This window comes from Gossypium hirsutum, chromosome A12 (assembly GCF_007990345.1).
Source record: "Gossypium hirsutum isolate 1008001.06 chromosome A12, Gossypium_hirsutum_v2.1, whole genome shotgun sequence".
Taxonomy (NCBI): domain Eukaryota; kingdom Viridiplantae; phylum Streptophyta; class Magnoliopsida; order Malvales; family Malvaceae; genus Gossypium; species Gossypium hirsutum.
Window position 1 is genome coordinate 26,203,458 of NC_053435.1, and position 25,808 is coordinate 26,229,265.

A 25,808-nucleotide genomic window follows, 5' to 3' on the forward strand; every position below is an offset into this window, starting at 1 on the left:
TAGAAGGAAAGAATCCAAAGAAGGAAAGAATCATAAGAGAAATTATTGGCACTTGTCTTGTATGGTTAGGAGATGAGAAATCAAAGAACATTTGAAGGAAATCAAAGAGCAAAAAGGAATCTAAGGAATAATTATTTGCGTAGTGTATTACGATAAAAGAATGTCTGCTCAAAATGATACAAGATGCTTTTATTGAATACTTTTGAACAAGGCCTATTCACAAAAAGGATTCTTATTCCTTAGGCTTAGGCAATAAGTGTGTTTTGAACATTACTCTGTGTTAGTCTAAAGACTACAGAATCTCTTTGCAGTCCAGTTGTCCAACACTCCCCGGCTCTAAGGCAATGCCCGACAATCTCTCCTTTCAGTTCCTTCTAGACACTATGTTATGTTTAGTTTCCCAATTTCCTCTCTATTTCTTTATTGGCGTTCCCCGCTCAGGGTGATGATTCCTCCATACAAAAGTTTTCGCTATGTGGGGAAGATATTGGTTCCCATTTGATTTCCTCCCTACTCAACGTGATCTCCTTCTTCTATTTCTTTCCAGCCTCTTTTCTTTGTCTTGCATCCACTTAATCCTAAGCTGAGCGGTCCTGTTGTCCTTCAATATTGGCACCTCAACCCTTCCTTGGAGATGTCTCCGAGTCCTCTTCCCGGTAGGCCCTTTTTCAACATGTTGCAGCCATCTTGTATCTGGATACTGGCATTGGGATCCATTCCTTCAGTAAATTGATTTTTTCCAAAGCCGAGGCATTCATTGCTCATCGTTTGCCTAATATCGGAGCTTACTGGTCACTGCTACGATGATGTCTCTTCGCATTTATCGTCACTAGCTGACCTTCGTTACCAATTTCAACATTTGGTGTGCGATGAGGCACTGCTCCTGCTGAATGTATCCAAGGTCTCCCCAATAGACAGTTATTGAAGTTTATATGCATTACCAGGAAGTCACCTCGTACTTTTTGGCCGATCAGAGGTATTTCTATTCTACCCATTACCCTTCTTTCTGTGCCATCGACTGCCCTCACTATATTTGGCAGGCTTTCATGTGGAGCTATCCACAGGCATATGTTCGTGTAGATAATGGTAGAACGTTCAAGGCCGATCCATTGTCATCAATACCCTAGTAGTGTATACCCTTATAGCAGGTGGTGATATGTAGAGCCTTAGTCGATCCCATGCCACGGGTGGTATCTCGTCATCATTGAAAAGATAAGTTATCGGCACTTATGTTGCTAACAAAGCGGTCTAGCTTGTTGACGAAAATATCGTTAGCGACATAAGTTCGTTTAAGACTTCATCAGTGCACTGTGATGGACCTCCAAACTTAGGAGTAAGGCTAACACCGAGATACGAGCTGGTTGCTTACGCAACTGCTTTACTACACTATACTCGCTATGCTTTAGAAACTTCAAAAAAAATTTTGCCTCCTCTTCATTGACCGACTCATTAACAGAAAGTTTAGGTTTGGTCGTTCTTTGTTCCTTTGTTTGACCGCTATATCTTTTCCTTTGTTGATTCTTCTCTCGTGTTTGCTGGATCGTAGCGCCTCCCGCTACGAGTATAAGATCCCACATCTTAGTCCTCCTTTGAAGTGCCAGCCGGGTTTTCTTTCCCCGGGATTGTCACGTTATACTCGTTATTCCATAAGACCCTCTTACTGTCTTTATAAGAAAAGATCGCAGGCTTTTGGATTATGACTTTTGTGGCATTCGTGCTCCTACTTCATTATTTTTGGTCGTGAAATAATGACCACTGGGTAGTTGACTTTTTGGATCTGCACCGTTGATTCTTCTTCTGACGCCATATATTTCCGTCTTCGGGGTTTTTGACCTCTTTTTAAAACTCCATTTTTTTTTTATCATGTCCTGCATTAGGGTCCTGAACTCTCCACACTCTTGGATTTCATGCCCTGCCTCATTATGGAGCTCACAGTAGTTCCTCTTTTCCTCAGATTCTTCTTCCGAATCCAATACAATCAATCCACTCTTGACCATACCCTTTCATACTCGTCTCAATGGGGTTTGGCTTCTGTAACCTCATGTTTAACCCTCTTGCTCCGGCCTTCGTTTATCCCGTTTACCCCTTGGTGTGGTTGAGTAACAGGTTTTCTGCTACATTTGATACAGAGAGTCATCAAACTTTACAATTCCCATTTTAATAATCTTTCAATTAACTTTTGAATGCAGTGCAATTTTCAGTGGAATGCCCAGTGATTCCAGTGTGGTATTCACATTGAGCATTTGCGTCATACCATTTGGGATATCGGGGTTGCATTGGCTTTAAGTAGAAGGGAGACACTACGTGCGTATCGAATAGGTTGTGATACAGCTCCCTATACGTCATGGGTATAGGCGTAAACTGTAGTCTTTCTATGTTCATCCTCGTATTGGATTCTTGTCTCGGGTTGCTCTGATGGTTGACAGTTACCATCTTCGGTTGGTTTACAGTGAGTGGCTTAGAATGACTTTTGTTGTATGTACTCATATTGTTCACCTCATTCCCCTTTTCCTTGGGCTAACCTCTTGATACTATCCCCTGCTCTATTTTGCCGCTCTTATCGCGTTCTCGATCATTTCGCTAGTCATCACTATGTCTGAGAAGCTTTTAGTGGCACTCCCCAACATGTGAGTGATGAATGGAGCTTTTAAGGTATTGATGAATATCATGGTTGTCTCTTTTCTAGGAAAGGTGGTTGGACTTGTATAGCAACCTCCCTCCACCTTTGGGCGTATTTCGGAAGCTTTCATTCGATTTTTTTCCATGTTCTGCAAGGTAATCCTATTCAGTGTCATGTCCGTCATGTGACTATACTATTTCATGAAAGCTTAAGCTAGTCCTTCTATAAGTTAATCTTGGTACGGCTCAGTTAGTTGTACCATTTGGATGTTGCCCCAACCAGACTATCCTGGAACCAGTGAATCAATAGCTAATCATTGTTGACGTACACAGTCATTCATCTACAAACATGGTAATATGAGCATCGGGGCAGCTAGTCCGTTTAAATTTCTCGAACTCAAGAGTCTTTAACTTGTGGGGAAGCACCAGGTCTTGGACCAAGCTTAAATCTTTAGGATCGATCCCACAATGATAGTCAGCACTTTCCATCGCTTTGAACTTCTCCTCTAACCACTTGCATCGGTCTTCCAATTGTTTCGAGAGCTCTACTCTTACTCTTTCGACTTCTACCATGTCATCCAAATCAGGGACTACAGGATTAGTTGAGTTATCCCCTGGATTAGAGCCTGAGCCTGCTTGATAGTTGATTGGCATTAAGGCACCGACCTGAAATTGTTGGGCCCTGATTGTAACGGATGGCCTTCATGTATACACCTCAGCTTGTGTCTGAGCATTTGTCGGGGTAAAACCCGAAAGGTAGAGAGGATTTCATTATCATCCCCAGTATTAACCATGGGATTCTTTCCTTTTTCTGATCCGTCGGTCAGCAATTGTGTTAGCTAGTTCATCATGTTCCTTTGGGGTTCTAGCATTTGATCCCTCATATCTTGTTGTATTTAGCCATTACTCTTGTATTTGTGCTTGCAGCTGCTCTTGTATTTCTTTTGGAGATGTTTAACATTTCTAGTCTTTGATCCATTACTTTGGTTTTGCGACGAGTATTGTAGCGATATTCGGTTGGTTGACTCTTGTGGTTCTAGATTAACTGAAATAGTTTTGTTTAATTAGGGTATTTTGTGAAACTTACTGCATATGATGAAATGTAATACAAATGAATGAAATGAATGCAAAAAGAGGCGTTGATTCTGATTCGATTTCATTAGAACAACTTTGCTAGAAAACAATTTCTTTACATAAGATGGATTACATATACGACTTTACCCTAATGCCCAAGCCTTAACCTTCTTAAGAAGCCAAGCTAACTCTCGCCTCGATCTGATTCCGACTCATATTTACACTTAGTACATCAGCCTGAACCGCCAAGTTTGTAGATGGTCAACCACTTCTCGTACTTGAGCCACAACTTTGCTCATGACATAATCTCTATCTCTGATCTGATTTGAGAGTGGTGGAGCTGTTCTTTGCAATGTTCATTGATTACTTCAAGAAGTTCAACTCGAAGTTCACCATTTCGCAATGCAGTTTCAATTTCCTTTCAATTCCTCAATCTTGTTCAGGCTAGCCCTTAATTCGATCACGGAGTTGCAACTACGATGCTGATGTAATGACTTTTCTAACTCTGTCACCCGAGCTCTTAACCTCTCCTTTTCATTTTGGCTTTCCAACAAACTCTTTTTAAAGTGTCTTCCAGTGCCCGAGCATCTTGAAACTTCTTCTCCTATTGGTCGCTCTAGTCTTTTCTTCCTCAATTTCTTGCCGTCACTGTTCTAATGTTTTACCCAAACCAGTAGTTCTTATTGACATACGCAACTTCTTGTAATCCGTCTTTAGACTACCCAAGTCTTCTTTGGCCTTATTCTTTCCTTTCCCTAGTTTCTTGGCCTCTAGCTTATGGATGTCGACGTCTAATCTTAGTCGCATCTTTTCCTCCTCTAATTGCTCTATCTTCTTGCCCAATTCCTAACTCCTTTTTCAAAATCTTGCTTGATGATTTCTACTTCAGACGGGACTGCTTGTAAGTACTCCTCTATCGGTCAAGCGTTTTCTTGACTTGGCATCGGGATGTTGTCGTTAATTCTTTTACCCCACCATCAGTCATACTCAGGGGTCGTCATTGGACCTGCGGTGAATCTTTTCATCCTACAAGTTTGGTTCCAAGCATTCGATATCTCACGAACTCTCTTTTTATAATTATCACCCTTGTATGAGAACTCGCATTGAGCCAACCCTTGTGTCACCGGTATGAACTACCTTGATCAATACTGCCTTAACACGAGTAGTGGAGCGTATCCAACGGCTCCCCATATCCCAAGTAGAGAGACCCAGACAAAGTCACCACACCGATATAAGATCTCATCGGGGATCATCCATGGGGCCCTCCATTCAACATCTTCAGCTTGTAGATTCTAGAGAATCGCTACCCATTTCTTTTAGAAAGGTCATCCTGCCTTGGCGTAGCCACTAATTCCTTCAATGGAGAGTAGTTCTCAGAAAAACCTCGATATGAGACTTTTTCTACCTTCCAAAGTGGCTATGGAACCATGCCAACAATAGCTGTGCACATCTTATAAATCTTCCCTCGCCCACTCTCCAACAAACATTCAATGATCTAAACGTTTCTGCCAATATCGCAGGGACAAGTGTGACCCTTTTATCGAGTTGATCGAATAGGTCTGAGACCGCTTCATCTACGTGTCCTAATGCCTTGGGAAATATGACCAAACCGTAGATGCTTAAAGTGAAAACATCAACCCTCTTCTTCATATCCGGATGTGCTAGAATCAGATCTCTCAAGTTCTTCCAAGGAATACACTTACTGTCTCCCTTTTGCTTGATCCGAGCTGCAATCCACTGCTCGCTCATCCCTGTGATATTCATCAATTTCTTTACAAAGGTCAGGACGTTAGCAGCTCTGGAATAGGCTTTGTCGACTTTAATTCTCAGGCAATGAAGTAAGGCCATGTACTCCACCACAAAACTCTTCCAAAAGTGAAGCAACTGTAGGTGGGATTTCAAACTAGGCAAGGGCTCAGAATAAATGCTTGTCCACCTTTATATCGAGTAGATAGGGCAAGTCGTCATAGTTATAGTGAAATAGCTGCTTGATCTTGTCACCCATTGGTCTCATATCTCCTTTAATTCTTGCAGGTTATTCTAAGTCACACTAATGCACGTGAAATCCCACAATTCTAATCCATACCCCTCAATCAAACTATCACCCTTTTCTTGCTGCGTCTTCTCAGACCATACTCGGATGGTCGCATTATCCTCCACTCTATCAAGAAACCCCTTTTCCATTCTAAGCTCTCTATTTAGTAACCGAATGTGAATCAACACCTTTTTATGATGAAATGCTATGCAATAATCAGCAAAACACAATAAGTCAGTATTATGTACAACAACAAATAAATAAATAAATAAATAAAACTCAGAGTAAACAGGCAATAATCAAGCACCTATTCGGGTAACCACTAGGGTTTAGCGTGGTTCTACCTAGGGTAGGCTCTTAAGGCTCATTACATGTGGTTCAGTTCTAAAGTAAGGGTACCTGAACCAGCAGATTCCTTGATCCTCACCATTATAGGCTTATATAGATCGAGTTCGGTTCAAGGGAATACATTTTCTATGGCTATATGGAGATGAAAATCTCACGAAGACATAGATACGGATGTATCCCGGAAGCTATCCACTTATCCTATACGGAGATGAAAACCTCATGAAGGATTAGTTTCCCACTCCCACTTAAAGGGTAGGACCGAGCGGTCATGCAATACAATATGTAAAAATTTTAAAGACACGAACCAACAAGCAGATATTATGACCAAGATCACGAAGATAATAGATGAAATGCAATGAAAGGATCGTATTTTAAAATTAAATTTCAATTTTCAACGAAAATACGTAAATCAATTTACGGCTTGACTCTTTTATTCGCTCCCCAGTGGAGTCGTCAAGCTATCGAAACCATTTTTTGAAAAGAAACGAGGTCAACTTGATTTTGAAAACGAAAAATGGGAGTCGCCACCAATCCTTTTTGATGAGGTATGATCGAGTCACCTCGAAAAGTGGTTATTTAATAAACAGTTTTGTTTATTAAAAACGATTTTGGTATACGAAATCTAAAAAAATGGATTCGGGAATCGGTTACGTATGAGGAAGGATTAGCACCCTCGTAACACCCAAAATTGGTACCTAGTGGATTAATGTATGTCTTAGTGTCAAAAATTGAGAACTTTGAAGAAAAATACGATCCATAGTTAAATTATTACTTAATTGAAATTTTTTTGAGAAAAAGGGCGTATTTCACGTTAATCGAGGAAAAAGATTATATCCCGTAAGTTAGTATACAATGTCTTAAATTCCTGATACGCGAATAAACACTGAAAATTTTATTTATTTTGAAAGGTATTCGAATATCTCGGTTTTAGAAAGAAATCATATTCCGTAAGTTAGAACACGATCTTTTCATAATTTCCGAGATCATTTAAAAATTTATGCTTAAAATAACGTTCGCTTATTCAGATTTTTTTAGAAAATCGAAATCCCGTAAGTTAGGGAACGTTTTTTTCGAATTTTAAAATATGAAATATTGCTTATTTTAAAAAACACGATTTGTGTATTGGGTAAAATGTAACATAATTTTGTAGTAAAATATAAATAATAAACAATGGCACTAATATGAATAAAAATGATAATAATAATAATAATAAAGGCATTAATATGAATGACAATAATAAGGATGAAAATAAAGTAACAGAAACGAGTCAAAATGAAAAGAAAAAATAATAAGAAAAAAATTTTGAAACTAAAAGAACTAATATTAAACAAATAAATAAATAAATATAGTGTAAGACAAATTAAAAATCATAATATCAATAATAATGATGATGGTGATAATAATATAAAAGGTTTTAAAATTGTAGAAAAGGAAATAAATAAATAATAAACGATATAATAAAATATATATATAAAAATTTAGTTAAATAAATATAAATAGAAATATAACAATAATAGTAATAATAATACAAAATTAATCTAATAATATGAAATAATAACCAATAAGTAAATAAAAAGAAATAATAGTGGTAATAATAATATTAAATTAGTAATAATAATAACGTATAAGTAAATACAAAAGAAAATATAATAATAATAATAATAATTATTTACTAATAAAATAACAAAAATAACCAAAAAGGACTAAAATTGAACTCAAAACAGAAATTCGGGGCAAATCTGAAATAAATAAAAAAGAAAAAGGACCACATTGAACGCGCGAATGACAAGGAGGGACCAAAAGGAAAATTTCCCTTCCTCCAAAATGCACAGCTTCTAAGTGGACTAAATTGGAAACGAAATAAATTAAAGGGCAAAAATTAAAATTTAAAAAACTTGATTGCAAACCATAAAAAATGGAAGGGCTAAAAGCGCAAATAACCCTTCCGCTTAAAAACACCCGGATCCTAAGCCCGGTGGGTCGGGTTGGATCGGGATATTGGTAAAACGACGTCGTTTTGGGCATTTGAGGCCAGTCCCAAAACGACGTCATTTTGGGAGCCTATATAAGTCAATTTAAAAAAAATCACTTCATCCTTCCCGACCCCCCAAAAAAAAGAAAGAAGCTCTCAACACCCCTTCTCTCCTTCCGATTTTCGGTCATTGGGCCGATCATCGGACCGCCGCAGTAGACCGCCGTGCACGTCGGCCCGAAAAAAGTAATTTTTCTCTTCTTTTTTTTTACTCTTATATATATATATAGTTATAAAATAATAAAGAATATATATATATATATGTACATAAACCATTTCGAGAGAAAGGAAAATAAAGAGAAAATTAAAAATAAAAATAACCTTAGTGCGCTTTTGATTTTCTTCTTCAAATATTTTCTGTTTTTATTTTATGTTTTATGCTTGAATCTTTGCTTAAGTCTATGCTATTTTTCTTGAATCTTTATTTTTTTTTATTTGATGTGTCTCCACCAAAATACATTGGATTGATATGGCTTTTATAGCCATTTACACATATCTTTATTGCGTGTTCATCTTTCTTTTGCAGGTGATAGAACGGGAGCAGGGTCGGTGGAGGCAGGTGGTGTCAGAGAAGCGGCAGCAAAGGGTGGTTGAAGACCTAGGTGCAGCGCACCTAGGGTTTTTTTCTTTTCTTTTTTTTTTGAATATTGTTTAGGTTATGGGCTAAGTTTTTTTTTGCATTTTAGGCCATATTGGGCTGTTTGGGATTGGGTTAGGTTTTAGGGTCTTAGTAGACTTAGGTTTGGTTGAATTTTGGATTTTGAGGCCCGAATAGAATTGAGCTTGTACAGGTCTTATAGACGACAAGATGAATTGGACTGTTGAGTTGAATTAGGCATATTGTAATAAAATTTGGTTTGCCTTCTATAGAATAGAGACATCACTGCCTCAGGTAAAATGTCCTCGTTTTTTTTCCTCTAGTAGTATGCAGATATAGTTTTTTTTTTTTTGAGAAATGTTGGTTAGAATTTTCATTGTTGTCTTCGAATAATGATACACTATTAGACTAGGACATTGAAGGTTTCAAGTTAATGAATCTTTTCAAACTTGGTTTCTAAGCAGGAAACTAAAATATTGCAACCAAACTTTGTTCTTTCATGGGCTTGAAAAGAAAAACTTCAAATTTACAACATTTGATGGAAGGTTTGGATGGTTTTGCAAACTAATTTTATGTAGTAGTTTCCTTTTGTACAATTGATGAGCCTTTCAATTCATCAAGTTGTTTATAAGGATGGCAACGGGGTACGGACTTTGATCTGACCCTGATTTTAGCATAATTTTACCTCTTTAAATCTGATCTTGAAGTAGATATACTCAATCCATCTTAATAAAAAAATACTTTCATATACATATAGTATATAATGTATAATATATAAAACCAAATATGGTAAATTAAAAAAAAAAACCACCCTTATGTACTATATTTTATAATATACAGTATATATTTTTATCAAAATATCTTTATAAATACTATAATTAATTCATGAAATCAAAATATTTAATAGGGGTGGGTATGAATTAGTTAAAGTTCATGAGTTACATTTTATCATCTTTTCGATTTGAAGATTTTAATTAAGTTGAGTGAAATGAAATTAGAGTGAAATAGATTTGTTCAAGGTAAATATAAAAAAAAAGTTAAATAAGTTATTGAAATCTTGTTGATAATATGGCTAAATTTCAAGCTACAATACGTAAATTTGAAATCATATTTATTTCAAAAATCTTTCAAAGAAAAATAAGAGCCAAACTAGATAATTTAGTATAATGAACTTGATTTAGTAATTTATTTGTAGGATTTGGAATTTTTTAAAAAATTATATATTTTTGAGAATTTTAAAATTCTTTTTTTTGAATTTTTATAATGTTATAAGGTTTTGGAAATTTTTCATAAATATTTTTATTTTTTAAGATTTTTTTTGATGAATGAATTTGCTAATTTTAGAAACTGATACTTAAGAAGGTATTTTTATAATGAATTATTATTCAAGTTGTAAAATACAAATAGGTTCAAACTCAAAAAACCAAATAGCTTGCCCATTAAGTTTTAACTCGATTAGTATGGACATTGTTGTTAATGTAGGAGGACATAGATTGTAGTACGTTAAAGCGCATCATAGGTTCTAGTACGTTAAAGCTCATTAACCTCTTATTTATGGGTTGGAAAATGACTATAGGTAGTTTTAGGTATTGTGTAAAAAATATATATATGATAAAAAATTATAATGAGAATATTAAAAAAATCAAAAACTTAAAATTTAAAAAAAAAACCACAAATTGATTTTTTTTCCCCCTTATTTTGTAATACATCATACATAAGTGTTCTTAGAATTTTGAGGCAGCGCGTTTTTACCGACCTGATGTTGATTAATTTTAAAATTGTACCTATGTTAACTTAATTTTTTAAATATGTCAGACATCCTTATGTTTATTTAAAATTTAGTTATTTATAATTTAATTTGAAATATTAGATTTCTATAATCTTTTTTATTTAAAATATGAGTTATTTTATCCAATTTTGTGTCAATTATAAAAAATAAAATAATTTTTTATGCCCTCACTGTGTATAGTTTTTTAATTTGATTTTTACTTCTTAAACGTAAAAGTATGTTTTTTAAAAATAAAAATATAATTTTCAAATAAAATTATATTTTTCAGAAAAAGTAAAATTTTTGAAAGTTATTAAAAAAAATAATTTCAAAGAGATAAACAAGTTCGAAGTGAAAGCTTTAAATAAAAATCAAGAAGAGAATTTAAAGTTCGATTGTTTGGAGCTTTATCCACGTGAATCTCCAACTCTCACACAGAAAACCTTTTTGTTATAAATTTTTGTTTTTTTAAATTTTTTTGAGGTTTTTTTTTATAATTTATAATTTATTATTATTTTCTCTTCTTATAAACAAACTATAAATTTTCAAAAGGAAATTTATAATTCGAGAAATGGGCTTTTCTAAAATCTTTTCATTGAAAACACTAAAAAAATTTAATTTTAAAATCATTTTAATATTTTTTATGTAGATTTAAAAAGTAAAAATTAAATTAACTATAAACATTATTTTATTTTTTTATAATTTCTACATCAATAATTTAAGGTAAAATATGAAGAAAGGACTAAAATTTCCAAATAAAGAATATAAAAACTTAATGTCTCAAATTAAATATGCTAGTATTTAGCATATTTAATTTTCTATTTAAAAAAAAGTTTATCCGGAATTTGATGGTTTCGTGTTCTGTTTTTGTCGACCCCAGTGGACAGTGGTTTGGTATGGGTTGTTTCCCAATAATTAGAAGAAAAGAGTCATGGGCCTATGACGCTCAGGTCAAGTCCAGCCCACGATATCCCCCGCTATTCACTTGAATTCTGGTTTTTCTAATCTCCTCATCGTGCGTCCCTTTCTCTAGAATTTCTTGTTTTACTTCTTTTCCTTTTTTAATCCCAGACATGCTCTAATTATTTGAATAATTTGGTTTGTCCTTAACGGAGTTTGGTTAAATATTACTATTTAGTCGTTGGATAGGCATGTTTTAGTGTATAACTTAGTAATTCAATTAGTTATGTTTAATCACTTCTATAACTTATTTTTAGTAAAGAGAGATAATTTTTTTGTTTATTTTAAAAGTTTTATTTTTGACAAAAGTTATTACTTATCTTTTTAATTTTAAATTTAAATTTGTACTAATTATCATTTATTTTTTGTCTATCTATTATAATACATAAGTAATTAATAAATCTATTTTTACACCAGTAACTAAACCATATTAGTTTTAAATTTAACTTTAATAATATATAAGCATTTTCGTTAATATTTTGATATATGTTAAAATGGTAAAATCAACTTTTAGTCTTGGCAGTCGAGCCTAGGATGACAAGTACATTTTCTACCATTCAAGCTTGACCATATTCAATCTCCATTCTATGGTTTTGCTTGATAGAGTAGAAAGGAAAGATGGAAAATATAAATTTCCTTTCTATTGGTAAGCTTGGTAGAAAATTGAGAAAAATTTTAAAAATTATAATTTTTTTTATTTATCCTTTGGTAGAGTTAAAAAATAAATAAATAAATATTAAAAAATATATATAGTTTTGAATTAAAATATACTCCTCTTTCATTTTTCTCCTCTTATCATTTTAATTTAAAAAAATTAATTTTTATACATTAAAATAAAAATAATTATTTTTTTCTATTAACTACACTTAAAATTTATTTTCTCTTTCTACCTCTTAAATTTTCCATGGCGCATTTTATTTCTCTTTGGGATGGTTGAAGATGAAATATAAGCAAAAGCACCTTTATATTAACTTATTGATCTTCTTTAAAGGAAGATTATTTAAGAAAAAGAAACGCATTGGATTGTGGAATCGGTCAGAACAAAACACCACTATTTAATACTTAAATAATCAAAACTGCATGACAGCCATTTATACCAATATTAAAACATGTAAAGTTAGTAACTAGAATATACGGTTTTCCTGCAAATTTTCTCTTTTCTGCGTTCTTTTGACCTTCAAAACAGATTTTATTGCCCTATATTTCTTTCATACAACATTAACTAATGCAAAAAAGAAAGAAGAGTGTATCTGACTTGCTTTTCAGGTTCTAATGGAGACGGTGAAGAAAGTTTCAATCGGGATCCACTGCGTAGAGTCCGTCAACGTCATGCATGCATGCTTTGCATCACATACATGGTTTCGCCATAACATGCATAGGCGGAAAATATCTGATGAAGTAAAAACTATTAGAATCTGCATACGTAATTTTTGTTTTCGTTACGTTTTATTTTGATTTGAGTTAATTATACAAGTGAAGAGGTGATCGACATATATATATCTTAAGAAAAGAGCATTGAATTGAGACAGTCTACAATAACAATCTTTGAGCTTAATCTAAGATATTAAAGGTTTTGAAATATGGTTGAAAGGACTTTTGTTGTTCTAAAGAAATATTTTCACATATTAACAACATGATCTTAGTATGTATATATATATAAGGTTAGATTTTACTAGCATGTTACATACTTCATAATTTCTTTCATAGGTGAATTTAGGTTGATCCATACTTTAAGGAGTACATAGAAGAAAAGAGGTTTTGATAATATTAATTATATAGATTTAGATTTAGATGATGATGAATTCACTCAAAGACTAATATTTGATGAAAAGAAGGTTATGTTAAATATTAAAGAGGAAATAACCCAACAAATATGGAACAGTAGAACAATTAGATAAAATTAAATATGACGTTTATTTTTCTTGTTATTTTTATTAGTATTGTATTATCTACTATCTTTTTGGACTAACGTAATACATATAATGATTTGATTTTAATTTTTGTTACTTGTTTAGAAATTTTTTATTGTGTTAATAACATTTTATAGTAATTAATATTTTTTAAAATATAAATTATGTAATTGTGTAATTACAATTTGTATTACCAAACACGACATAGAAAATTATAATGTAATTACATTCCGTCAATGAACCACGTTTAAAAAATTACAATTCTTTATAATTACAAAATAATATAATTATTGCCATAATAATTACACTTTTATTCCTATTATTATATGTTGTCCAAATACAACTTAAAAAAATTGAATTGGAGGTCAGATGATGAAATATATTTGTTAAATTTATTAGATGTTAAACTTTGTTTTGAAAGGATGCAATGTTAATTTGAATAAACAATTATTAACACATTCGTTAAAATAACTCATTTAATTTTGATCATTAATTTTTATTAGTATTTTCTTTAAATTTTTAGGATTATAAATAAAAGATATTCACGAGCATAATATATAAATACTTGTTTAAATAATAGTAGCATTAAATTAAATTAATAAAACGAATATTAGATAAAATCATGAAAGAATCCATAGAAAACTTATAAATATGCGTAAGAGGCACCATGGCAATTTGTCTTTAATTTAATTATTGTATAAAATCTTTTATTAATTCTTCAAAGCATGAGTTGCGGTTTAACTTATTTAACAAGTTTTTAGATATAGAAAGACAAAACCCTTTGACACGGTAAAAAAGGAAGAAAGCATTGAACTTGAATTGGTAAGTGTTATACTACTTTTGATTAAATAAAAACAAAAAAAGAAGAACTGCATTTACTTAACACCAATAATATTGGTAAAAGAATTATATAAAATATATTAAAAATTGAATGAATATTTAGTTAAAATGATAAAATTAAATATTTAAAAATTTTAGTGTTTTAAATTTAAATCCCATTATATGTAGGATTTTATTGATTTTACATAAAAATATCAAAAGATAAAAATACTTTTATAATAATATAATTTTTTTTTTGATAAAAACAACCCAAAGGGTCAAAAAAACCTCAATTAAAAGCATCATGAATTACAATGTTATGGATTTCCAAAAGATAATCCATTTTAAAAAGCAAATTACATTTCTTTTTAATAGCCAAATTACAAAGCAAATCTGCAACTTTGTTGCTGTTACGGTTAGCCCATTTCATTTGGACCGACTCAAATCTATTAAAATCCATACACACCTTTTTAGCATACCGACTGAGGATAGTCAAATCTTCATTACGCTTGTTTACTTTATTAACCAAATTTGCATTATCCGATTAGAAGATGATGTTTGGCGCATTCAACGTGGTTGCCAGCTGCATGCTCTCAACAAAAGCTTCTATTTCAGCCCAGATTGCGTCTAGCTGTTTTTCTTTAAAACCATAGCAACCCCCAGTAACAAAACCATCCGAGTCTCTGACAATAACACCATACCCCACACCACCATTTGAGATAGCCACGTCAAAATTAATTTTTATGTAGCCGATCAGTGGTTTCATCCAATTTTTATTTTCCAAAGTAAGAGGGATAATAGGGGGCTCTGCAATGGTGCAAATTTTGAAGTCGTCGCTAAGGGTTTTTGCCTTTTCCCAAATCTTTCCAGCAACATCCCCCTTTCCATTGAAGACTAGATTATTTCTATGGTTCTAAATATTCCAAATGAGGTGAAGAAATCAGCAACGGCTTTGGCATCCAGCACGCAAAGGACATCTTCTAACCAATCGATACAGTGGTCATAAATCCCTTCCATCAATCTGTAATGCAAGCCGCCAAGAGTAAGGATCTCACAAGACACAGGGCAATCTTTCATTACATGGATGATCGTCTCTGTACTGTTTTTGCATCTGGGATAGGTGTAAAACCCAAATTTTGCCCACTACCCCAATACCCAATACCCAATACAACCCATTACAAACCCAAACCAAAACACTAAACTAAACCCAAAATCAGGCCCAAAAAAACCTAACCCAAACACAAACCCTAGCCCACAACTTTTTCAAAAAAAATAAAAAAACAACAAAACCCCTAGGCGCCACCCTAGTCACTGCTAAGCCTGCTACCGCCACTCCTCTATCAGCCACCTGCTCTGCCGCCATCAATCACTCTGCAAATAAGAAGAAAAACACGCAAGATCAATAGCAAAAAAGAAGGAAAAACAGTGTTTGTAAATCAGCTATAAAGCCATAAAAATCGAAATATAAAAGGGGGGATTTTTGATGGAATACAAACAATAGATATTTCAAACACATACAAAAAAAAGTAAAACAACGAAGCAGATTGAAGAAAAAAAGTTAGAAGCGCAAAGGTTACTTTTTTTTCTTTATTTTACTGTTTTTAAAATCGTCTATATCAAAAAATTTTCTTTATTTTCCTTTTGTTTAAAAATATATATATCAAGTATATATAGTATATAAAAAAATTACCTTTCGGAGTTTCAGCCGCCATGCACGGTGGCCGACGGCCGCGATCGACGGCGGTGGTCTGCCGAAACTCTCTCGCCGGCCCTGGGGCTTCTTCAGAGAAAACAAATGGGGGAGGAATTTTTTTTTTTGAAGTGTTAGAGTGATTTTTTTAAAAAAAAAAATTGGCCTTAAATAGACCTCCAAAACGACGCCGTTTTGGGCAGGCCTTTTAGGCACCAAAACGACATCGTTTTAACCTGGACCAAATCGACCCAACCCGCCTAGGATCCATGTGTTTTTGGGCAAATGGGTTATTTGCGATTTTAGCCCTTCCGCTTTTCTATTATTTTACAATCAAGTTTCTTTTATTTTTCAATTTTGCCCTATAATTTATTTTGACCTTCAATTTCGTCCCTCTTGGTGCTGTGTATTTTAGGAGGGTGGGATATTGCCCATTTTGGTCCTCTTTTGTTATTAGCGCGTCTAAATTGGTCCTTTTCCTTTTATTTTTATTTCGAATTCGCCCTGAACTTCTATTTTAGGTTAAATTTAGTCTTTTTTTTGTTATTTTCACTATTTTATATTAAATTAACTAATTTAATATATTATTATTACTATTATTATTATTTTAATATTATTATCTAATATATTATTTTTTTACTATTATTACTTATATTCGTTAGTATCATTATTAATTTTATCTTTATTTTCTTTACTATTATTTTTATTATCATTAATTATTTATTATTATTATTTCTTATTTTGTTTCATTTAATATTTTTATTTGCTTATTGTTTTTGCCTATTTCATTTTTTATTTTATTTTTATTTATTTAAACTTTTTAATAGTTTTTATTTATTTATTTACTTATGGTTTTTATTTAGCCTTGTTTTTTATCTTATTTTTTTATTCTTGCCCATATTACTGTTATTTGTACCATCGCATCTGTTATTATGTTGTTACATATATTAGCACCGTAATTTGCTTGCACATTTTACCATAAAATCATGTTACATTTTTTATTCGATACACTAAAATGTTGTTTTAAATAAGTAATATTTCGTATTTCGAGATTCAAAAGTCGTTCCCTAACTTACAGGATTTTGATTCTCTCGGTAAATCCAAACATACGAATGTTTTAAAATTTTTAAAATAATCTCGGTATTAAGAAAATATCGTATTCTAACTTACGGAGTATGATTTCTTTCTAAAACCGAGAAAATCAAATATCTTTCAAAAATAAATAATTTTCGGTGTTTATTCTCGTTTCGGGAATTTAAAATATTGTGTCCTAACTTACGGGACAATTTTTTTCCTCGATTAACGTGAAACACACCTGTTTCTCAAAAAAAATTCAATTAAGTAATATTTTAACAAAGGATCGTACTTTTAAAATCTTCAAAGTTCTCAAATTTTCGACACCAAGACATTAATTAATCAACTAGGTACCAATTTTGGGCAGATCGAGGGTGCTAACCCTTTCTCGTACGTAACTGACTCCCGAACCTGTTTTCTAGATTTTGAAGACCAAAAGTCATCGTTTTAATAAATTTAAATTTTTGTTAAAACGACTGAATTACCAGGTGATCCGATCACACCTAAATAAAAAGGATTGGTGGCGACTCCCGTTTTTGCATTTTCATTTTCAAAATCAAGTCGACCCCATTTTTCAAAAAAAATGGTTTCGACAGCTTGGCGACTCCGCTGGGGACTCAAATAAGAGAGTCAAACCACAAGTTGATTAACTTTTGTCTTTTTGTCAAAATTGAATATTTGGTTTTGTTATACGATCCTTTCATTGCATTTCATCCATTTTGAGTTCCGATCTTCATCATTTTATTCATATTTTATTTATTTGCTTCGAGCTTTTTTGTATATCCCTGCACATTGCATTGCATGACCGCGCGCTTAGGCCCTTTTAAGTGGGAGTAAGAAACTATTCCTTCGTGAGGTCTTCACATTTGTGCAAGATAGTGGATCTATTTCGGGATACATCTGTACCTATGTCTTCGTGAGATTTTCATCTCCGTGCAGCCATAGGGAAATGTATTCCCCTTAACTAAACTCGGTCCATATGAGCCTATAATGGGTGAGGATCTAGGAATCTACAGGTTCGGGTACATTTTACTTTAGAACCGAACCACATGTAGAGAGCCCTAGGAGCTTACCCTAAGTAGAGGCACGCCAAATCCTAGTGATCACTCGGATAGGTGCTCCATTTTGGTTTTATTTCTTCTGTGCTAATGCGTTTGATTTTGCTTCGATCACATTGCATTTTCATCGTAAGAGATCCTTTCATTGTATTTTTATTCGTCTTTGTTACGATCCTCATCATTGCGGTTTATAATTGTTGTGTTGGTTTGAGTTTAGGCATCTTTCTGCATATTGCATTGCATTATCGATTGATCTTACCCTTTTAAGTGGGAGTGAGAAACTATTCCTTCGTTAGGTTTTCACCTCCATGTAGGATAGTGGACCGCTTTCGGGATACATCCGTGCCTATGTCTTCGTGAGATTTTCATTTTCGTACAGCCATAGGGAAATGTATTCTCCTGAATTGAACTCCGTCTATATGAGCCTATAATGGGTGAAGATCGAGGAATCTGCTGGTTCAGGTACCCTTTCCTTAGAACCAAACCACATATAGTGAGCCGTAGGAATTCGCCTTAGGTAGAGCTACACCAAACCCTAGCGGTTACCCGAATAGGTGCTCTATTTGTTGTTTATTTCTTCTTACTGACATGTTTTGTTTTGTTTTGTTTATGATTACATTACATTGCATCATCATAGAAAAGAGGTGTTGATTCACGTTTAGTTGCTAAATAGAGAGTTTGTCATGGAAAATGAATTTCTTGATAAAGTGGAATATAATACGACCATATGAATATGGTCCGAGTAAACACAATAAGAGAAGGCTGATAGTCCGTGGAGGAATATACGATTATGCTTCGAGGATTCAAGCCGACAAAGATTGTTCGGGAGCCGTCAATGTTCTTAAAAGAAGCTAACAAGCCTCACGAGGATGAGTGAGCAATGGGTTGCAGCCCGGATCGAGCAAAAAGGAGCTAGTAGAGGCATCCATTGGGACGTTTCACGAGATTTGATTTTAATAACTAGATATGAAGAAAGGGATCGATGTTTTCACCTGGAGCATGAGAGCAAGGCCGTATATGTTTTCACTTTATGTAATGAGATTTGTTATCTAGAAAAGTTGTTCTAATAGAATTGAATCAGAATCAACGTCTTTTTTTGCATTCATTTCATACATCTACATTGCATTTCATGCATTGAATGTCACAAGAGGGCCCTAATTAGTTAAAAAACTATTTCAATTAACCTGGAAACCAACAAAAACCCACCAACTAAGTATCACTATGGTACCCGCCACAAGACGAAAGCAATGGATTAAAGAATGGAAAGACTAGAGCAATTGCAAAGAGATATGCAAGACCAGCTGCAGGCATAGATGCAAGAACAACTAGCCAAAATTCAACAGGATATGAAGGATCAAATGTTTGAATCCCAAAGAAGTATAATGAGCCAATTGAAGCAATTACTAGCTAGAGGGTTCAAAAAAAGGAAAGACCCAGTAGTCAACGGTAAGGATAGTAATGAAGACCCCATCTATCCCCCGGGTTTTACCCTAATAAATGCCTAGGCACAACCAAACGCGCATCTACAAGGGGCATCTGTTATTGTCAGGCCCCAACAACATCAGGTCGGTACCTCGGCACCCATGAACTACCTGACGGGCTCAGGTTCCAATCCGAGGAACAGTCTAACGAATCATGTAGTTCTTGATCTAGACGAAATGACAGAAATAGAAAAAGCAAGGGTTGAACTGCCAAAACAACTCGAAGATCGGTACAGGTGGTTGGAGGAAAAACTTAGAGCAATGGAGAATGTTGATTATCATTGCAGGGTTGGCGCCAAAGATTTCAATTTAGTTCTAAATTTAGTACTCTCGCCAAAATTCAAGACTCTAGAATTTGAAAAGTATAATGGGACTAGTTGTCCTAAAGCTCACATCACGATGTTCTACCGAAGAATGACAGGATACGTTGATAACGATCAACTGTTAATTCATTGCTTCCAAGATAGTCTAATTGGGTCAGCTGCCAAATGGTACAACCAATTGAGCCGTGCCAAAATTCATTCATGGAAGAACTTGGAATGGGCTTTCATGAAGCAATATGGCCATGTGACAGACATGGCGCCTGACAAAATTACACTGTAAAATATGGAAAAGAAGCAAAGTGAGAGCTTCAAGCAATATGCCCAAAGATGGAAAGAGGTAGCGACACAAGTCCAGCCACCTCTTTTGGAGAAAGAAACAACGATACTTTTCATCAACACTCTGAAACCCCCGTTCATTACTCATATGTTAGGAAATGCTACCATAAGCTTCTCAGATATAGTAATATCCGACGAGATTATTGAAAACGCAATAAGGAGTGGGAAGATAGACGTGGGAGAAAGCGCCAAGAGGTCAACCCCAAAGAGAAATGAAAATGAAGTGAATAATATGAGCAAAGGGTATTCCAAATCGGTCACTGTAGGCCAGCCAAGGGCCGTAACTACTAGCTATCAAGGCCCCTTCAGGCAAGAATCCAACTCAAGGCCAAACGCAAAAAGACTCCAGTTTACACCCATCCCAATGTCATATAAAGAGCTGTATAGAAATCTGTTTGATGCACATGTGGTATCCCCTTTCTACTCGGAACCCATACAACCTCCGTTCCTGAAATGGTATGATGTGAATGCTCAATGCGAGTACCATGAAAGAATAACGAGGCACTCAATTGAGAACTGCACCACATTTAAGAAGTTAATCGAAAGGTTCATCAAGATGGGTATCGTGAAGTTTGACGATCCATCAGGACCTAATGTGGTAGGAAATCCGTTACCCGATCATACTGCAGGGGATAAATGTGATAATTAAGAGTGGAGGAAGAAGTAGAAACCCCCCACTGAAATGAGTTTTGAAGTAAATGATAGATATGAGAATTCGGAGAAGATACCCAAAGGGATAGATAGTTACTATAAGTTTCATGCTGAAAGTGGTCACGAAATCTAGGAGTGCGCAGAGTCTAACGAATAATAAAGAGTTGGAATTCTTTGAAGAAGTCAAAGGCCTAAAAGGAATAGCGAGGAATCTAAACATTAACAGCGTATCCGAAGAGGGAACTAGGGAATAGAATTTTTCAAGCGTCTGCCCTTACGAACTTGGGGGTGTTTTGAATAATGGGACTGTGGAAGAGATTCTTATATTTCTTAGATCCAGTTTAGAATAATTTTCAAAACACACTTATTAGTCTAAGCCTAGGAGTGATGAGAATCTTTTTGTGAAATAGGCTTATGTTCAATATCTTTATTTCAATAAAATGCATCTTTGCTATCATTTTGAGTAAATATTCTTTTATTTTATACAAATAATCATTCTTAGATTCTTTTGTTCTTTGGACTTTTTTTTTTCAAATATTCTTTTATTCTTCATTCATGATCATACCATACAAATAATTATTCTTAGATTCATTTATTCTTTGGAATATTCCTTCATACCTACAACAGGTCTCCAGATATCAGCGACATTAGCGACGCTGCTACTGACCTAGAATCTTCTTTTGAGCAATATATGTGTCTAGAGGGATCTTAGGACTTTGAAGATGATAGAGATTGTAGTTTATCTCCTGATTTGTTAAGGATAGTAGAACAAGATGAGAAACAGATCCTACTTTACAAAGGGTCAATGGACATCGCGAGCCTAGGAGAAGAGAAAGAGGTGAAGATCAAAGTCTATATCACCACAGAAATAAAACGAGACGTTATTGAGTTATTTCAAGAATTCAAAGGTGTTTTCACAAGATCGTATCAAGATACGCCTGGGCTACTAAGACGTGTGGATGCTGTTAAGGCTAAGAAAATCTTAGAAGAAGTCCATAAGGGTGTCTGAAGAACACATGCTAATGGTTTTACAATGGCCAGGCAAATCATGAGGTTCGGGTACTATTGGTCCACTATGGAAGGGGATCGCATCAGTTATGCTGTAAATGCCAAATTTATGGAAACAATATTTATGTGCCTTCTTCATTTCTTCATGGACTTTCTCTATGTGGGGCATAGATGTTATTGGGCCGATCTCGTTAAAAGCTTCTAGCAGATATTGACATCTTTGTGGTCGTTGATTACCTCACTAAATGAGTGAAAGTCGCTTCATATGCCAGTGTTACAAAGTCGACAGTTATTAAATTTCGTAAAAAAAAGAAAGAAAAAGGTCATGTGCCGACAATGAATGCCAGAAAGGATCATATCTAATAATGCACGACAGCGCGATATCAAAAGTTTGTAGTTTGTTCAAGATCAGACGCCATATCACCCAAAATGAATGGTGCAGCAGAGGCAACTAAAAAAATCATGGAAAAAATGACCGCTGGTAAATATTGGCATAAGAAGTCACCATTTACCTTATATGCTTATCGAACGTCGGCCAAGACCTTCGCCAAGGTAATACCTTTCTCATTATTTTATGAAAAGGAAGCGATTTTTGCCCATTGAAGTCGAGATTCCTTCTTTCCAAGCTTCAATTGAGTCAAGAATTAGATGAAGCAGAATGAGTCTAATTTCAATATGATCAAGTGAACCTGATTGAAGAAAAGAGTTTGAAAGTATCCATCATGGTCAAATGCATCAAAAACAAATGATGCGAGTTTATGGCAAGAAGGCTTGCCCTAGAGAATTCCATGAGAATGACTTAGTTTTAAAAAGGATCCTTCATATACAAAAGGATTTCAGAGGAAAGTGGATGCCGAATTAGGAAGGACCTTATGTGGTAAAGAAGGCCTTCTCTGGAAAAGCATTGATTTTAACCGAGATGAATGGCAATAACCTGTCTAATCCCATAATTCAGATTCAGTCAAAAAGTTTTCCAAAAAAAATAAAAAGAAGAAGAAGAAGAAAATGGAGAGGCCAAGACAAAAACCCGCAAAGGGCGCCTTGAGACCAAATGGGTTTTGAATTGAAAACCCGTAAAGGGCAATTCAAATTTTGATCAAAAATGGGGCATGCGGTAGTCTCGCTTTCTCCAAATTAACAAGAATGAGAGATGTTACATCTTGGGGCATCAACAGAGTACTCTAGATCCCCTAAACACATATTGAGCTCAAAAAGAGTCCTCAAGAAGCTCGTACAGAGAAGCTCAGGCTGCGATATCTGGGACACCTATTTTCTTTTTACCCATTTTGCATTCCAGTAATATATGCTTTCTTTGATTAATCCATTCTTTTCAAGTTTTGTTCTTAATAAATTTCAGTTTTGACCATCATTATGATCTTTTTCAAGCATTTTGCATTGAAATAACGATTATTGGACTAAAAATACTTTCACAAAAAGGGTTCTGCTTATTACTCTGAAAGTTTCTAAATAGTACAAGGACCTGAAACAAGGCTATTATTTAGAACTAACCAAACCTAAGGGTTGAAAATTTTTGAAAAAGAAGAGCCCAAACTGACTATTTCTTCGGGTTTTCTGTCAAAGATACTAGCTGAGGAAGAAGGTAGGGTAATGTGTCAGTGATAAAACCTTGATGAACAATGAGCAATGACAACCCAAACATTAAGAATATATCATTCTTATGACATTCTGCATTCATACAAATATCATTCATAAGATAGTTAGGAGCATTTGATTCATTTCGATCATAGTATCCTAATCATTTGGCATAAGCATAGGTACATGAAATTGATTCTACAGATCATGTCCCTGGAGGATAGTGTAGCAACATCGGTGAATTCACAGATCTTATCTCTATAAGCAGTAGTGGAACAGATCAAAGACGGCGAATCTTATCTTCCTGAGGTAGTAGAGAAGCAGATTTAAGCCACTAGTCTTATCTCATTGAGCAGCAGTGGAGCAAGCTGGATATTGTAGATATTGTCTCCCTAAGCAGTAGTGGAGCAGATTTAAGCCACCATCCTATCTCCCTAAGCAGTAGTGGAGTAAGCTGAAAATTGTAGATCTTGTCTCCCTAGGCAGTAGTAGAGCAGATAGAAGATGGAAAATCTTGTCTCCCTAAGCAGTAGTGGAGCAGATTTAAGCCACCATCCTATCTCCCTAAGCAGTAGTGGAGTAGCCTAAAAATTGTAGATCCTATCTCCCTGAAGTTGCAGTGAAACAGATTGAAGATAGCAAATCTTATTTCCCTGAAGTTACAGTGGAACATATTGAAGCTATAAATTACAGATCTTATCTCTCTGAAGTCGCAGTAGAGCAGATCAAAACAAACCTTATCTCTCCAAAGTTGTAGTGGAGCAGGTTGTAATTACAAGTCTTATCTCCCTGAAGTTGCAGTGGAGCAGACTGAAGATAGCGAATCTTATTTTCCTAAAGTTGCAGTGGAACAAATTGAAGCTATAAATTACAGATCTTATCTCTCTGAAGTTGCAGTAGAACAGATCATAGAAAACCTTATCTCTCTGAAGTTGCAGTGGAGCAGGTTGAAATTACAAGTCTTATCTCCCTAAAGTTGCAGCGGAGCAGACTGAAGAAAGCTAATCCTATCTCCCTGAAGTTGCAGTGGAGCAGATTAAAATGACGAGTCCTATACCTCTGAAGTTGCAGTAGGTCAGATCAAATCTACCATGGTAAATCTTATCTCCCTGAAGTTGCAGTGGAGCAAATTAATCCACAAGTCTTATCTCCCTAAAGTTACGGCGGAGTAGACTGAAGACAGCTAATCCTATCTTCCTGAAGTTGTAGTGGAGCAGATTAAGACGAAAAGTGTTGGAACGCCGGTGCCTCCAAGGCGTAGCAGAAAAATAAAATAATTAAAACATTCCGGCGATCCAAACCAAGGATCCATGTGTAAGGAACGAATCGGGGTGATAAAAAGGGTTTCGAAATTACCAAAACTTCAATCTGAGTAGACAGCGACGCCTAGGCAACAGGAATGCTGAACCACTATCGAACCAAGCCGCAACCTTTTCCGATGTCGGCCTCTACGTAGTCCACCCAATTGACAATGAACGGTAGAAATCTCAGAAAACTATTTTCAGAGAGAATTTTGCTAAACGGCTGCTAGACCACCTTGTATATTTTCGGGCTAGTTTTTATATATACTTTTTAGGGTTTCTACCCTTGCTATATATAACTCGCTCTTAATTGGTATATATTTATAACGAATTTTAATTCATTAAAATTAATCCGAACATAATAATTATCATTCAAATAAATATAATAATGTTTAACCAAAAAATTATAATTACATTAATTATAATAAAGATTTCGGTAAACTATATTTATTTAAACTTATATACGAAATAAATTCATATATGAATCAAATTATGTTCTGATTATGTGTACAACATCCTTGTACATATAGTATGTTCAACAATTTGATTGCCCAATTAAATTAATTCTATAATTAATTTAATTCATGTGACAACCAAGTAATATACCAACTATGTTTTACCTCGTTCATTTCAACCATAGGGTGTGACCCTATAGGTTCTTGTAACGTTAGTAGTAATATTAGAACGAATCTAATGTTACAAACAATGAGTGGCATCTAGCAATGCATCAATGCTACCTAAGTTACAAGAAGTCATGATTCGGCATAACCTTTTGTGATTAACCTGTCATGCATTAATCCTTAAGTCCTATATCTTTGGAATGGACACGAGTCATGGAATAGTCACACTTGCATAGTCCATCCCATGTTTCTTGATATTGTAACGCCCCGATTTTTGGGCTTGAAAGTATTGGGCCTTAAGTTTGGGTTCGGGTAGAAGACGGCCCAAATAATTTGGATGTTTTAATTATTATTATTATTTTGTATGTTTAGTCTAGTAATTAAATAAATTACGATAGATTTATTGTGTGGGAAAAGGCTTGGGTTCGATTTAAGACTCTAGAAAAATTTTAATTTTATACTACCTTAGGGGATCTGGGCAGTAGGCCTTATTAATAATTTGGGCTGCGA

The 25,808-nt window shown here is 34.4% G+C and overlaps 1 pseudogene; it reads right to left on the reverse strand.

Annotated features, from left to right (window-relative positions):
• Positions 1-25,808, reverse strand: part of LOC121211351 (microtubule-associated protein RP/EB family member 1C-like) — a 90,001-nt pseudogene that overhangs the window by 63,035 nt on the left and 1,158 nt on the right.